Genomic DNA, 13,738 nt, shown 5'->3' on the forward strand with positions numbered 1-13,738 from the left:
TTAGGTGAGAGAAAGAAAGGTGGGGGAAAGGAGGGTATGACCCACAAAAAGTGAAGGAAGCTTTCCTTCCACTCCTTCTGGTCTAAAAAAATCGCTGGTTATACGACTCAAACTAGGCCTGTCAAAATAACCCGAAACCCGTTCTACCCACCCGACCTATTCCGAATTCGGGTAGAATGGGTTGGGTAGAACGGGTAACGGGTATGAACATTCGGGTAATAGGTTAACCCAATAATAATATAGGTTGGGTATTAGGTATGCATATTTATTTTCGGGTATACCCGAATACCCAAATTCGTTTTTTAAATAATACCAAATATACAATGCAGTTACATACGCAAACTTCAAATAAAACAAAACCCTTCATTTCCTTCTTATGAACGACGACTCGAAAACCAATGCAAACTTGAAAAGGGAATATGAAGATGAAGCTGAAGTCCTGAACCGTCATCACAATTCTCAGTTTCTCACTATCGCACGACATCACAATTCTCAGTTTCTTAGTTTACCCATAACCCTTATCGACTCCTCCATCTGATCACGCTTCGGTTTCCTTTTTTAGACTTATATTGTTTAGTTGGATTGTGTTTAGACTTTTTTTGTTGTGTTTAGACTTTAATTATTTAGACTTTTTTGTTATGTTTAGACCTATTATTCCATGCTAATCATATTCATGGTTTTCTTATCAAAATTTGGAATGGAATTAAAAAAGTAGATAACATGTTATAATGATTTATATTGTTATTATATATGTACTTATTAATTGTATGGAATCTACCCAATTCTTTATTAAACCAACCAATATCTAAAAATAAAAAATATATCAATAAGTGTCATTTAAGAAATTTTCGGGTATACCCGATAATTACCGACCCGACCTCAAACCCGAATACTCGAAAGCCGAAAATCTGAATTACAATATAGGTCGGGTATCATGTATTATTTTCTGAAGGAAATACCCGTTCTACCCTAAAACCTAAAAATTTTATCCGTTCGACACCCCTAACTCAAATTGTGAGATAAGATGCTCCATCTCAATTCTCCGTTTTTTTTTTCCTATTTCTCGCTGCCTATAGATTTTCTTTTTCTCCCCTTTTCTCTATAAAAATAGAGAATTTATTAGGTGGAAAAGGAATCGTTTTTTTTCCTTATTCCTAGCATTAAACAAACAAGAGAATTAGGTTGAATTCCATTTCTCCCTGTTTAATCCTCTCTACCAAACACCCCCCTTAACTTCTTTATTTATTCCAAGAAGACCACATGAAATCTTTAATTGATGGATCATAATTTCAAGATCATAATCTTTAAGACGTCTGAATTCTTAAGAATATATAAAAATTTAAGATCTGAATTTTCAAAATGTTTTTTGTTAGAACTTTTGAATTGCTATGCTCGATGATAAAAATAACTATTTTATCATTTTATATTATTTTTGAGATACTAAGTCCCAATATTTTCATCCATTTAACAAAAAAAATCCCAAATATTATTTTTTTTATTAGTAAAGTCCAAACTACCTGCAGTTTTTAACATTTTTACCATTTATTTTTTCGGTTAGACGGTAATTAGGACTTTATTGTTAAGAAAATAAATTTTATGATTTTTTTTCAAATCGTGAATTAGAACTTTACTGTAAAAAAAAAATAAAGTTTAGAATTTTCTTGTCAAATCGTTGAAAATATTGTGACTTTAGTGTATATATCTATTTTTTGGTTAAAAATTTAATGGTATGATAGTCTTTAAGCATAAGAGTTACTGAAACATACTCTAGTTAGTTAGATCCTATTAAAATTCCTAACATTTGCTTCTTTTTAAATAGTTTTTTTTTTTAATCTCAACAAACCAACATTGAATAGTATGAGTACATTGAAGGGCAATTTCATTTTCTTTCGGTTTCTTCGTTCTCTATTTTTAGGACTGCAAAAAGCCAACACAACCTAAATTCTTTATTTCTTTCTTGATTATCTTCATTATTTTCAATATCTGTTTGTTAAGATTAAAAAAATTATTTAACAATAAGCAAATGTTAGGAATTTCAATTGGATTTAACTGACTAGAGTGGGTTTCAATAACTTTTATGCTTAAAGACTATTATACCATTAAATTTCTAACCAAAAAATTGATATATATATATATATATATATATATATATATATATATATATATATATATATATATATATATCTACACACACACACACTAAAGTCACAATATTTTTTCAATGATTTAACAATAAAGTCCTAAACTTTATTTTTTTGACAATAAAGTCATAATTACCGGCTAATCGGAAAAAATGGTAAAAATATCAAAAATTGTCGGTAGTTTGGACTTTACCGTAAAAAAAATAAAGTTTAGGATTTTCTTGTCAATTCGATAAAAATGTTAATACTTTAGTGTATATATCCCATTATTTTTTATTGAATTAAATGTTTATGTTTGACAAAATAGCATAACCAAATTTTTTAATAATTATAAAAGAAAATATAAAACATAGTACAAAAATCCAAATTAAACACATTCAAATCAAACATAAATATTTTGAAAATTAAGATACTAATCATTCTATTCTATAACATCCCCTTTGCGAAACCAAGATACCATATTGATCAACTTGCAAGATTTGAGTATCTTTTCTAGCTACTTTAAGTACTTGAGTTGATTTCTTGGCATGAGGTGTGATGACACCCTACATAAAATATTTGGAAGAACATGGCAATTGGTCATCAGTTTAACAACTGCATAAAATACGTGGAAGAATATGAAAATTGATCATCACTTTAATAATTGCATGAATAACATACCTAATTTGTACAAAGATTTTCAAATATTAATTTGATGCCTTAAATCCCAATGTCTCAATGTCATTATACAACTCAAAAACATGTGCTTCCTAACCTTGTGAATAAAAGATGCAGGAAAGATGTTTGCTCATAGAATTTCCCATGATATCCATAATCAAAATGTTGCATTTCAAAAGAAATGTGACGAATAAAAAATGTAATAAAGTTACATTAATGATTAATAATACAGCTTGTATTCTAGTAAATCGGAAAGAAATTGCAATCTTGATATTTCTCAAACTCAAGATTGGAAGGCACTCTATATGTAAAGATTTTGTATCAATTACAAAGTTTGGCCTTCATTAGTTTGACATCAAATCTCAAGAATGCATCTGATGACACCCCCAATTGGAACAACAAAAAGTAAACATTCAGGTAACAACGAGAACACAAGAACATACCATATTTATTCTTTTGGTTAGAAAAATCTTGAAACCTAAGTGAAAAATTAAATCAATAATTAGAGCAACATGACAAGAAGGAAAAAGAGGGAGGGGCAGATGCACACTATAAAACCTATTGTCAACAAAATTTCGAGGAGGTGGTGGGTTGTAGGTTGGACCGACAGTGGGAGGGAGAAGGTATATTGCATTGGCGTCATTGATGGAACTAGAGTGTTGAGCTACCGAGAGTGATGGCGGAGGTGACGTTGTTGGTGGTGGTGGTTGCTTGAGACGGAGGACCTGGTCATTTGGTTGTAGATGGGAGATACAATGCAGGAGCAAGAGATATAGTGTGAAGTAGAAAAAGAAGAGGTATTTAATAAATTAAGAGAAGTGGGGAAAAATAGGTCTATCATATATATATATATATATATATATATATATATATATATATATATATATATATATATATATATATATATATATATATATATATATATTAATTCGGACTTGTTCCCGTGTTTGAAAAACTAAGAGACATTTGATCAATTAAGAGATATATTTTCAAATGCTACCAAACACTTTTAATTTGAAAAATTCAAAGATTGTCTCTTAATTCTACAATTAAAAGGCCACAAAACAACCGTTTAAACCATCCACATCAATAAAATATCACTTATCTTTCAAATGTGTCACAACACCTTTTATAATTGCTTAGAGTATGCGGTATGAGTATCAATTTGCTCGTTATGGGCTCACATGGACCGCCATAATGACGTCATAACAGGCGGAACACCCCCCTCCCGCCTTCTCGTTTCATCTCGTTAAGGCAGTTCCCGTGCCCGTTACCACGTCTTGATACGGCGAAAAATGTATATGTTGGGTATGTGGCCGTTGCAAACGGTCAACATATAAAATAAAAATAATAAAAATTTACCCTTTTAACTTTATATAAATACTCATTTTAATTCAATTTTTTTACTCTTTGTCTCATTCTCTTTATATTTTGTACTTTCTTAATAAAAAATAGAGCAAAACCCAAACACACAACCAAACACAATATCGCCTCTCGGATTTGTGGGTTACGAAAATTATTTCAACGTTTTATCGTCTCAAGGATCACCACAAATCCCATACCAAGGTGACGATTTCAATCCCGCTTCACCACTACTGCAATTTCTCAATTCACCTTACCTTCAACAAAATCTGATTGGTCAAAACCCAAATTTACAACAAAATCTTTTCCCTAATTTTATTTTGATGCAACAAACAACCACCCAACCACCACATACAACACAACCATCCGTTGAAGTGGAAGCCGGAGGTAGTAGGAGAGGGAAAGGGAAAGGAAAAACAAAGGAAAATCGACAACGGTTGAAACGGAAAATGCAAATGTTCCACAATGGTGGACACCGGAGGAGGAATATGCTTTGATGGCGGCATGGTGTACTACTTCAAAAAAAACTAACTCCGTGGAAATGGAATGAAGAAATGAGCTTATTTGGGGGGTGGTGCGCAACAAGTTTCACGTTATTTTGAAGAAAAATCTGTATCGCAAAAATGATATGTTGAGCAGCAAATTGAGTCAAATAACTAAGCGGTGCAGCAAATTCAACGGTATTTATAACCGACTTGAGGCACAATAGCAAAGCAGAACCAACGACTTTGATTTGTTCAAATCTGCAAAATATATATATATATATATATATATATATATATATATATATATATATATATATATATATATATATATATATATATATATATATATATATATATATATATCGGGTTGAAATGGGACATGTTTTCGAGTTTGAGAAATCATGGGAATTTTTTAGGGCAAATCCAAAGTGGAATAAAACGGCTACATTGTCGAAGGTTCAATCCGAATGGTCTCGTAATTCGAGCTCGGTTGACGTGTCGGATGCACGGACTCACATCGACCTAAATACCGACACCGATGGGATCCTGGATATTATCAAGGAGATATCCCACCACGACGACCGCCCGAATGCGATAAAGCGAGGCGCGCTGCAAGGCATGCAGAGGAGTTTGAGGTGAAAGCAAAAGATGTGGCGTAAATGAGAACGAAATTCGACAAGCACAATTTATTACTAAATGAAAAAAATGATTTGAAAGTCGTCATTTGGAGTGCCTAGAATGGCAGGTACATGAGAAGCAGGAGCAAAAAGAGAGAAGTAATGACACATCAGTTGTTAATTCTTCGGAGGAGGGTTTAACACCTTAGGATCTAGCAGTGCTACAAGCAATGAAAGAACAAATTAGGAAGAAATATCTGGGTTAATTAGGATTTTAGGTGTAATTTGAATGTATTTTAGGAATATTGTTGAATTAGTAGTATTGTTGTGTGGTTTTAAGAGTAATTTGAATGTTATTTAAGTTATGATTTTAGGTTTAAAATTATGTTTTTTTAATTGTAATCGAAATTTTAGATTTCAAATATTATGTCTTTTTTTTGGTTTTTATAATTTTATGTTTTATAAAAATATATTCATTTTAGTGATTAAAAAAAAACGTATAAAGGAAAAAATAATGAAAAAGGAAAAAAAAAACCAAATTCGAAAAATAAAATAAAAAATAAAACATATTTATTCTAAAAAAGTTGGTGTTATAACAAACAAATCATTTCCCCACTTGGTATTATAACACCATTTGCTTATGTAGCATGTGAGATGTCACAACTTCTTGTTGCATCTTGTTTCTCACACTCAATCCTCTTATACATCAATACAATACCACTTATATATATTTAAAAGTGATCCCCACTACAACATCAATATATTTAAAAGTGATCCCCACTTATATATTTAAAAGGGAAGAAGTTTTTTTTTCTACATATTTTTTTGACGAACAAAATAAATGAATCAGTAGATTCATTTGTAAGATGATTCACAAGGAAAAATTCCCCCAAAAAACATCTTTATGCTTTATTTTTAAGTAAATTAAGAAAAAAAATTTATTTTTATGATAATTTTAGTGAATAACAACAAAATCATTGTATAAAGGAATCATCGAGATGTTTTTTTGAGAATTTTTTCTTGTGAATCATCTTACAAATGAATCATCTAATGATTCATTTTGTTTGTTCGCAAAAAAATATGTAGAAAAAAAAACTTCTTACCTTCCTACCAAAAATTTCCTTCTTATTTTATCTTGACTATATATATATATATATATATATATATATATATATATATATATATATATATATATATATATATATATATATATATATATAAGATTAAATATTAATATCTACTCAATAATAAATAAACATAAATTTAACTATTATAATTAAAATAATATTTTTAAATACAAATTAAAAAAATAATAATTCATATTAAATCACTTTTTTGCACACTTGGATGACATTACGTGACAATAAGAAACGATAAACGATGTACTAGTATATAAGAAAGATAAAGTGATGCTAACGAAATGGAATCTATAATGCCAAAGAGGACTAATAATAGTATATCCGATGAATACACATCATCATCCTGAAATACAAACATACTGATTAATGAGCCAATATCAAATTCTCATCCAATGGGAAGTAAAGATTCTATAGGTAAAGGGAAACAAACACCTATTTTGAAAATAGTACAAGATACGATGCAAATCCAACTTAATATTGAGACGGAAGATGTAGCAGCTGGTTCCTGGTACGTAAATCTTATTTGAGTATTTTCCATTTTAAGCCTTGAACTCGGCGAGTCATGGGTCCGACTCGTCGAGTAGAGACGGGACCCGGGACACGTTTAAGTTGGCGACTCGGCGAGTCACCGCTGCTGGATGAAACCCTAAGTTTCAGGGGTTTGCACCCTATTTAATCCCCCTTTCCGCCCCCAAGCCAGCCCCCATTCACCCTCAGAGCCATACACCTCGTTCTAAGCCTTGTTTTGTGGATTTGAAGCCATTTGGTGTGTCCTCTTGAAGATTGGAGTGAGTAGGAAAGGAGATCAAGAGGAAGAAGAGGAGGTCAAGCACTTGTGAGCTATTTCAGAGTGTTCACTATGGTATGGCTCGTTTTCCCCCTTGTCTTCATGCTTATGGCCCCATTAAAGTCCTTCATGACTCATTTTCCAAGCTTGTATGTGCATCATATTTCGAAATAAGTTGATTGGCCTCTAGATCTAAGCATGGTTGAGCTCCAGGAGCTCAGATCTACTACCTTTATGAGCCCATATTGCATGAAAACCTTAGATCTACTCTTTTGGTGCATTTTGAACCCTAAAAACCCCATAGATGGATATTTACACGTAAAGTTGGAAACTTTACGTGTTATTCATGCTCTAGGAGCCCAGATCTACAAATGGCATGGACTGGATTCGAGCAAAATCGCGTTTTCGACTCTTGCATGAAATAGACTCGGCAAGTCGCTCATCTGACTCGGCAAGTCTAGTCGCGAGTCTCCAAGATTGTCCCCTTTTTGCTGTGACGAGTTGCTTAGTGAGTCCAGGGTGGACTCGGTGAGTTGGAAGCCAAAACTCACCCATAATGGAACTCGGCGAGTTCAAGGCAATCTCCTTAGATCAAGATCAGACTCGGTGAGTTGTTCATACAACTCGGCGAGTCACAATATAACTTGTTCGTCGGATGAAGATGAACTCGGCGAGTAGGATGAAGGACTTGAACATCGGTTTGGAAGGAGAACTCGTCGAGTCGACGCCTAACTCGACGAGTAGAAACAGAATTCAGGTCAGTGGTTTGGACATGGACTCGGCGAGTTGGCGAGCCAACTCGGCGAGTCGGGTCAACTGGAAGTTGACTCTGACTTTGACTTAGGGCATGATCAGGGGTAAAATGGTTTGATTTTGAACTTTTTCGAACAAACTTTATGTTACTTCAAAAGTATTTTTTCTAAAAAATATATATATTTTGTATTTTGAATAGAAAAACTATTCTGAAAATTCAAAGACAAATCCAAATACAATTAACATTCCAAATTAAAAAGTTAAGAGATGTTTTTAAAAGATCTTTTATGCAAATGTGAAAATAAATACACATTATATATCAACACAATCTTAATTGCTCATTTTTTTATTTGATGGTAATTTTAGTAAACCCATAAAACTTGAGACATTTAAGTATATCTTCCATCATATATTATTTTTATTTTTATGATTATCTCTTAACTTTTGAAATATATTTAATGCCAAAATTTAAATTTAGGTCTTCTAAAAAAAGTAAATTTTTAACAAATAACTTCAATATAGAAATTTAATTGGAGAAGTTGTATAAAGCACTTAAAAATCAACAAATCTTAAGCTGTTAAACTATAATTAATTTTATATTTAATCTTGTTTAAAAAATTGACATTAGTTAAAAAAAAAAAATAAAAAAAAATAAAAAAAAAATACTCCATTAGATTCGAAGTAGAGACCTTCTCTTTAAAATGGAAGGCACTATTGCGCCTCTTAACCACATGAGCTACACTTAAATTAATAATTAATATTTAAAAATATGTATAATTTTTTTTTTTTTGAAGTGCTTATATATAAAATTTTAAACTGTTGCTGCATGGATTCGAACATGAAACATAAAAAAAACAAAAGCACAAAACCATCTCCTCTACAGCGTGTTTATGTATTTTTAGTGTGCGTTAAATAGATATCTCTATATTTCAATACAAACAAATTCATAAATATTGGGGCCCTTAGCCGTCGTTCGGCCCAGGGCCGTCGCCCAGCTTGCCCTACCCTATGGGCCGGCCCTGGCGACAATGGTTTCTGGCAAAACAACACACACATTCAGAGAGAGAGAGAGTGATATTTTTAATTTTAAACATTAAAATAATAGAAAAGAAACCATAAAAAATAACAAGTATGTCATGTACCATGTGACCAATTTAACCGGAGAAGATAACCCATGGACCAACTTTGCATAAAAGTTTCAATTTTAAACCGTGAAAAAAAAGGTCCAAAACTACACTTTGAGTTAAACTAAAAAGATCAATTCTGCAATTTATTCTGAAGTTATATATTAGGCCACGCACATTTAATCTACTAATCTAATAGGCTAACCAATTCTGCAATTTACTCTCAAGTTATATATTAGGCTACGCTGCTTGAACATTTAATCTACTAATCTAGTAAGCTAACATCTAACCTACCAAGGCTAATTAATCCGTCAATTAATCCCTTCTTATTTATTATCCTCTTATTCAATTTTTCCATGCAATAGTTAACTATTGAAATAATTGATTTTATAATTTAATTATATTACATCTTAAAAAGGTAATTATATAAAAAAAAAATAGAACCATGTTAGAAAATATATAATAAATCTATACAAAATGAGAATAGTCGGATGCGATGATGACAGCTTTTTCATTCATGGCTATATTCAAAATTCCTCCATTAAATGAAAGCAAGCATCATTTACGATTGTTGTATTTTGTAAAGAATCCTAATATTGTATCATCATTTTATTTATTATAAATTTATTAGAAGGCGGAACATACTTGTAATATTCCCTTTGTGGTATTATTTTTTTTATCATGGTCACGATGCTTTATATATATATATATATATATATATATATATATATATATATATATATATATATATATATATATATATATATATATATATATATATATATATATATATATATGATTTACAGCTTAAGATTTTTCTTATTTTTCTTCTATTTTTCTACCGTAGCAACAAAAATTATGATTTATGTTGAAGAGGTGAAAGTTGATTACACGATCGATGTATTATTCAATTTTCTTTTATGCTTAACAGCTAAAGTTTTTTTTTTTTTTTTTTTTTTTTTGTAGCAACAAAAATTATGACTTATATTTAAGAGGTTAAAGTTGATTACCCCATCATCAAGCTATTAGGGATTCACTACAAACAAGATCTTGCGAGCAAATTTGAAGACTAGTTCATTTTGATCGGATTTTCCGATCTCGATCAAATCTTAAGATTATGATCTTAAGAAATGAAAAAAATGTAAGATCCTAATTTTTACAACCTTGAATGAATGAATATGGTATGAATCTTTTTATGATTTGTAATAGTTGATTTGTTTTTTTTTTCAAAATTTCAAAAGCTTTTTTATCCTCATTTATTTTGCTTTGTAATTTTATGTTTGTAGCTTTAGATTTTCTTTTTCTTTTTATTTGTGTTTGTGTATTTAAGTTTATACAAAATTGCAAAAATAGTCCATGTGGTATGGCAAAACTAAAATGTTTGGACAAAAAAAGTTTGGACTCGCATCAGTGGCCCAATAGTTTGATTCTGTTGCGAGTTTGGTCCAAGGTGTTGTATATTTTTTTATAATGATAGATTTGCCCTTGATATTTTTCTTTCAATCATTTTATTACAGAAATAAAAAAAGTAAAAGAAAAAAAAAGAAAAGACATCTCTCTCTCTCTCTCTCTCTCTCTCTCTTTGTCATAATGTTTCTCCATACCATCTGATAAACCTAACAACCACCGGCGGAGATGACAACAGAGGAGCTCCACCTTTGATATGATTCCTACACCACCGTCCACCACCGTCGCCTCTGATCTGATTACTACACAACCATCCTCTATCTCTTGCTTCGTAAATCACCAGATATGTTTCGAAACCCTTGCATCGCCACCCTTCTCATTGGTTTCTTTTATAAACGTCAATGGCGATGAAGGGGTATGAAGGCAACGCTAGGGTTTGATTCCTGTGAAGAAAGATAATTATGGATCCGGAAACGCAAAGAACGGAAACAACATGTTTGTTATAGGTCTAGAAAGACAATTTTGATGTCGGAGAAGATGAATTGAGAATGGTAGAGCGTGATTTCGACATCTGTCAACAAGAAGGGTGGTGGCAGATCTAAGGTTTTTGTAAATCTTAAACAATTCAAATGGTTGTTCTTGTGGGTTAACAAATTTGATTGTTATTCTTTAGTGTGGTTTACAACTCTATATTCATGTCAATTTATGGATTATATTTATGAGAAGGCTAGGTTTTACAAATCTGGTAATTAGTTCTTGTGATTTTACAAATCTTGTAATCGGGTGTTCTTGTAGGTAAACAAATCTAATTGTTATTCTTGCTTTAGAAATCTAATTGTTCATGTGTAAGTTTTGATCTTCATATGTTTAAGAAAAAAACTGAGATTGGTTGTTGTATGTGTATGTTTGCATTGAAGTTGGTTCAAATTTCCTCTGGTTCCCATATCTTCATCTTGTCTATCTTGAGTTTAGGTTGTAGATATGGAAAATTTTGTTTGAGTACATCAGATGGTAGTTACCCGTGGTGATTAGTCGTGGTGGTGTGATTTCGTTAACCTGTGGTGGACTGGTGGTTGTAACATCCTGATATAAAGGTACTTCCAATGTTGACTCTATGTTTAAATAATACTGCATCTTGGCCCTTGGGATTGAAAAAAAAAATGCAAAATAGCCCATAGTGGCAATATGGTAATTTTGGCTATTTGTGATGTGCACTGAGCGTACATTGTGTACGCTAGGCATACTAGGGCGCACCTAGTACGCTGTCCGTATACATCGTACGTGCGGCGTACATGAGGATCATGCAAACCCTAATTTTTAGGGTTTAGTTCATATTTAAACCTCATTATAGCCTCAAATCTCATTCTTATTCAGCCTTCCTCTGTGAGAATCGACCCCTAAGCAAACCCTAAGTGAAAGAGTGCATTTTTATAGCCTTTAGAGTGTTAGAAGTGTTCTTGAAGAAGAAATGAGTGGTGGAAAGAGCTTGGAGTTTGGGAAACACCTTGGATCTGAGATTTCCTCCTTGTTAGCAAGCTCTAGAAGGTAAAAAATTTGCATCTTGATGACTCCATCTTGTAGATCTAGACATTTCATTTTTTTTAAAGTCACTTTTGTCCCCAAATGGTGATTCTTGAGCATGACATATTCTTGAGCCATTAAGCCGTCCTTTCAAACCTTGGGATGGGTCTTGAGTAATAAAAAAGTGGTCTTGATGGTTGGTATTGCTTCATGAATTCTTTAGAAGGTATTAATGCATATAGATATTGAGTTAAGCACTTAATGGACGTCAAAAGTCATAAAGTTGGAAACTTTAGGACTCCTAGCAGTTTTTGGCCTTGGATCTGAAAGATGGACATAAGGGCTTATCACATTAAGCTCTTAATGAAGATTTGGGAAGTCTAGGCATACGTCCTACATAACCTGGAGTACGCAGCACGTACATGGTCAACCATCCTAACTGCGGTTAAACTTGAGTACCCCCAGCGTACCTTTGGATTACGCCCCTGTGTACGCGTTATGCGTCAACTCGGTTGAGTTGACTGGGCTGGGTTGACTCGACTGATTTGACTCAGTTAACTTGTTAGTTTTGACAAAGTTAACCAATGGTAATTTAGGAAATTGTGATTATTTTACTAATGGGAAATGTTTAGATATTTAGGACTTGGGTGGAGCCTGTATTCGGGGTCAGAGTATTGATTAGTTTTGTTCATCAAGCTGTGAGGTAAGTCTTCCTCACTGTGCTTACGGATCAAGGGCACCAAGGTCGACCCGGTGAATTGTATATCCTATTACATGATAGTATATTATTATGCTGTAGAGATATGTTAGTATATAGGATGCAGCAGCGATCTGCAAATCTGCTTGTTTATCTGATTCCTGGTTATATGTTTATATGTTACTTGTATGTTGACATGTTATGGTTGGTTGAGTTAAGGCGATCTTGCTTTGTGGTGAAGGACAAGACACCCAGGGCAGTCTGGATAAACTGTAGGCCTGCGAGGCGGTCCAGTTAGGCCGAAGGCCCGACGAGCGGTTCGAATAGGCTGTAGGCCTTGTGAGGTGGTCCAGTCATGGAGAAGGCTCGGGAACGGTCCAGATAGGTTTTAGGCTCTATGAGGTGGTCGGTCAGGCTGAAGCAGTGGCGGAGCTAGATGAGGTGTTGGGGGTACTACAACATCCCCAAAAAATTGTTTATGTATATAAAAAAAATATTTCTAAACATGTTATATGTTATTGTACCCCCAACTAAAGATGTTGTACCATGGTTTTTAATGTCTGAGATATGATAACTACATAGAATATATATTGATAACGTTTGGACCCCCATATCAAAATTTCGGGCTCCGCCACTGGGTTGAAGGCTCGGTTATGCATGTTGTTGTTTGATATGTTGTGCATGGTGATACTGTAGGGGGAAGCACTATGCTTTGGCTTACGGTTTTAGTTTATTGTTTCAGGTATTTCTGATGATCACGTGGAGGCGAAGACTAAACCCTACACATCCTCCGTTTTATGGCTTTATGATTTTGGGATACTCTAATGTTGATAAACAATTTGGTAACAGTGATTTTGTAAACACTTGATAAATGTGGGTTGTTTTTAAAAGTTTAAATTTGTTGTGATTTTTGAGTCGTTACAGTGGTGGTGGTGATGGTCTGTTTAAGTAATCGTTTTAAGAGAGAGAGAGAGAGAGAGAGAGATGGGTATTTTTTTTTTTGATTTCTATAAAAAAATAATTGAAAAGGGGAAAATATCAAGAGCAG

Source organism: Lactuca saligna, chromosome 7 (assembly GCF_052625555.1).
Source record: "Lactuca saligna cultivar CGN05327 chromosome 7, ASM5262555v1, whole genome shotgun sequence".
Taxonomy (NCBI): Eukaryota; Viridiplantae; Streptophyta; class Magnoliopsida; order Asterales; family Asteraceae; genus Lactuca; species Lactuca saligna.